The sequence below is a fragment of the Urocitellus parryii genome, chromosome 8 (genome assembly GCF_045843805.1).
Source record: "Urocitellus parryii isolate mUroPar1 chromosome 8, mUroPar1.hap1, whole genome shotgun sequence".
Lineage (NCBI taxonomy): Eukaryota > Metazoa > Chordata > Mammalia > Rodentia > Sciuridae > Urocitellus > Urocitellus parryii.
The window spans coordinates 101,794,739-101,799,156 of record NC_135538.1 but is presented as its reverse complement, the minus strand read 5'-3'; positions in this window follow the sequence as shown (position 1 = coordinate 101,799,156).

Genomic DNA, 4,418 nt, shown 5'->3' with positions numbered 1-4,418 from the left:
AAGATTATTCTCAACTCATACAACAATGTTTTTAATAAGCATTTCTGAACCACTTTTACATGTGTTTGCATTTTCCGCAGAACAAAGTATGTGTTTGTTACCAGGACCCCAGAAAGAAATATAGAATTGTGGTTGAAAAGATAATGAACTTCTCAAAATTGTAAATGTCTCAATCTCCTGAACCTTTAAATATGCTCTATTGGGTGGCAAAAGCGAATTAAGGTAGCAGATGGAATTCAAATTGCTGACCCACTGACTGACTAAGAGTGGGGAGACCTGTCTGTGCTGTGTTACCCAGGTGGGTCCAAGGTGATGGCAATGTTACTTACATGTGGGAGGGGAAACCAGGAGAGTCTTTGTTAGTGACAAAGTGTATGAGAGACTTAACCGGTCATTGCTGGCTTTGAAAGTGAAGGGGAGATGGCAATCAAGGAATTCATCTTGCCTAGAAGCAGGGAAAGTACAGGGAACAGATATCCCCTATGGTTTTCTTACTGATACCTTGATTTTAGTCGAGTGAGACTCATTTGGACTTCTGACTTCCAAAATGATAAGATAATAATTTTGTGTTAAATTTTTGAAACCCTAAGTCTCTGATAATTAGTCACAGTGGCAAGGGGAAACTAATACCAGAAAGCAGCAAGATTAGATGTGAATTCAGCATTGTTTACAGAGAAGAGATGTGATCTTTCTTCTTTTTTTTTTAATTAAAGAGAGAGAGAGAGAGAGAGAGAGAATTTTTTAATATTTATTTTTAGTTTTTTCGGTGGACACAACATCTTGATTTTATTTTTATGTGGTGCTGAGGATGGAACTCAGCGCCCCACGCATGCCAGGTGAGCACGCTACCCCTTGAGCCACATCCCTAGCCCAAGAGATGTGACCTTGATGCTAGCAATTTGGGTATGTGATTTAGAGATGTTTCATATATCTGACACTCTCCTAAGAATGGTTGGTTGTCTTTGTGAGTCAGAAAAATCAGTACACTGTCCTTTATTTTTACATGATATAGTTAGCAAACTCTAGTAGTATAGGCACTTTCTTTTTAAAATACATCAAATTTATTTCTGAATCCATCCATCCTGCTGAATGGGAAGCAGAAAAGCCTAACAGTTTGGTTCTCCTTTTATGGGGTACACATTTTTAATGAGCAAGTTCAATAATTTATGTAGAATAAAATAGTGAAGAGAACTCATGCTTGTTCATCTAATGATGTGGTTGGCCACTTTTTTCAAACTTCCCCTGCCTACTGAAGAGCACATTTAATAAGAGGGATACTCTTTAAATCGATTCTTTCAGGGAACACACAGATGCAAACAATTTCATCTTTGTTTCTCATTTCCATCTACTTTTCCCCCTTCATTTTTTTCTCCAAAGTTTCACTACCCTCACACTGCGAGATTTAAAATCATGTAAAAATTTATAAATTAGTTGAATTTACATATGAAAATATAATCAATATGAAATTTTCACCTTACTTTCCTAGAATTTCTACTATTATTACATATTCATTATGAGCATTATTTTGATAAAAAAGAACTATTTGTAATTTACTTCAATTTTTGGATAAAGTGATTTTTTTCTAATATAATTAATGCCATTATCAACATTTTTGCACACAGGCCCCTGCCATTTTTAGGATTTTTTTTTCATAAGTTGCCATGGAGTTGGAGCCCAGAACTGAACATTTATTGAAGTCTGTGAGGTTTTTTTTCTGGAATAATATAAATAATGTAAATCTAATTTTACTTCTAAGTACAGCCTAAATTTATTTCTAATATTTAACATTCTTTGTAAATATGTGATAGATGACTTTGTATTTTCAAATGTTAGAATTCCCTGACACACATGCTCCTCCATCACAATCTGTTAATTTAAAACTGTGTGATAAAAAGCATACTGATTCTGAAGTTGAAGTATTAGTGTTTTGTGCTAGGTTCTATTCTCCATGACACTTTAAATCCACAGTTTCCTGAAAATCAGCTATTTTTTGTTTAAAATGAAATCCAACATGCTGGAGATACAGATGTCATTCAAGTTCATTGGACTTCAAGAAAAAAATAAAAAACCTCTTTATCATTAACTAATATTATTATGAATTACATTAATATCCTTAATGCAATTCATAACTGCAAATTGAAAGCATACTATGCTTTATAAAAGGACTCTAATTCTGACTGAAGGCATTGGAAAACACATAATATTACTTAGATTATTGGAAATATATATATATATATATATATATATATATATATATATCACAGATTCTTTAGATATGAATATAAAATCTTTTGTTACAAATGGATAAAAAATATTGTTTTATAATATATGCATAAGAAATTTGATACAATACTACATAGAGATGATTTAATGCCTCAATTTATAACCTCTGCACGCATTGAAAGAAACTACAAGAAAACACTCTGATCTCTTGAAAGTGATTATGGGAAAGTTGGCATCAAGTGGGATTATGATTACCTAGAATTTTTTATTCATCCAAAGAACTTGGGTGGATCAAAGATGAAGACACCTATGCAGAAGGGAAATTGATAATAAAGCACCCTCATATCTTTTAGCTCAAGTTTTGGCTTGGGTAGAATGTGTGTACTCAACCTAAAGCTCTTCAGAAAACAAAATCAAAAGGAAAATAGAAGGACCCCCTTGATTTGCAAAAGTTTCAAATAGCTACTTGGAGCAACTAAGTCAAAACAAGAAAGAAAAAAAAAGAAATTCATACTCAGACATCAGAAGTATATTAAGCATTCAAGAATAAGGATTGAATCCAGGTGATCATGAGGTTATCCATGTTGGCCCCACATTATGAGAGTACAGACGTTGGTCTTTCGGATAGGAGATATCAGCTCAAAAAATTGGGAGTCAGAGCATGGGACAGGAGGAATAACAAAGAGCAGACCATAGGCAGAGGTAACAAAGATCCATATATGTAAATTAGAATTGGAGAATAGGACTCATGTTGAACAGAGATTGTGGGTGTAAGTAATGTAAATGGTCCTAGGTAAGAGACCCTGTGGAAGAAGATTGAGGTTTATTTATGAGAACATTGGAACAGGATATGTCCAGAGTCTGGCCAGGGCTAAACCTATGGCATTTGCTAAATGATTCTCTATTGCCTGGAGATTGAAAACCTGAAAACTAATTAGACATTCTGACCAATGAATCATGTAGTTGCTTGAATTTAGGTAAAATCAGTTCTTATGAACAAAAGTATTACAGATGAAGCAGAAGCATCAGCCTATTGGCTTTATTAGCATTATTTCCTTCTTAGCACAATTATTTCAAATGCATGCCCTGGGAATGCATTCTACTGTGTTAAACTGTTCGACCATGACCTTCTCCAAAAGCACTTGCATGAAGAACAGTCTTTTTCTTTCCTTGATCAAAGAATTGATAAGAATGAATTATACAAAGAAATTTTTTTTTCTATTTTTAAATCTTTGATTTGGTGAATCTGCTAACCTCCATTATCTATTACACAAAAGTGCAGAGGTTGATAAATTCGTAAGTATATTTATAGTTGTGCAAAAACTACCAAAATCAAGGTACAGACATAGAATATGTTTAATACCTAAGAAGGTCATTGTGCTCTCTCCAGTGTGTAGCCCCCAAGAGTAAAAGCTATCCTGATTTTTATAACTATGGATTAGTTTTATCAGTTTTTAAACTTTGTATAAGTAGAATATATATATATTTTAGTGAGAAATCTCTTTTACTTAATATTGTGGCTAGGAGTTGGTTACATATTGCTTATAAGGAAGTTCCTGTGTGTTAATAGCTATGCAATATTGATAGGTAGTAGACACACATGAGTAGTGGGAACATGAGGCTAAGGGGATAATTCTATAGTCTACACCTACTGTACTGCTTTTAAAAAGCAATTTGTCTGAAGCCACTCTGGACCTTCCATGTCTTAAGTCAATAGGATACGCTATGTTCTTCAGCAGCAAACTATTATCCACAGCTGGCCCAAAGAGTTCTCTCAGCCAATTAAAAAAACCACAAGTTACCCTGAGAGAGTACTTTATGACTTTAATACAAACTAGATTTCAGGACTCAGGAAGACAATTATTAGAAGCAAAGCCCACCAACCATAAAATCTGTTAAGAACAAGTTACAATTAGAACCAATCAGTGTAGGCTAAGGTGACCCAGATTGCCTTTGGATCTTTAGTGTGTCATTAAAATAGAAAAACTTCCCCTCCATGGGGTAGGATCGTAAGCAGTGGGGACTTAGAAGTCTGAGACAATCCTGCTATCAGTCAAAAGTTGAGAGGTAGATCTGGGTGGAACTCTCTGGAAAATTCCCTCAGACCCCTGATAAAACTGGAGCAAGAGGGGGGGTGCACCATCTCTCTCCTCTCTGAGAAGACCCACTATCTTCCTTTCTCCCTTAAAAGTGTC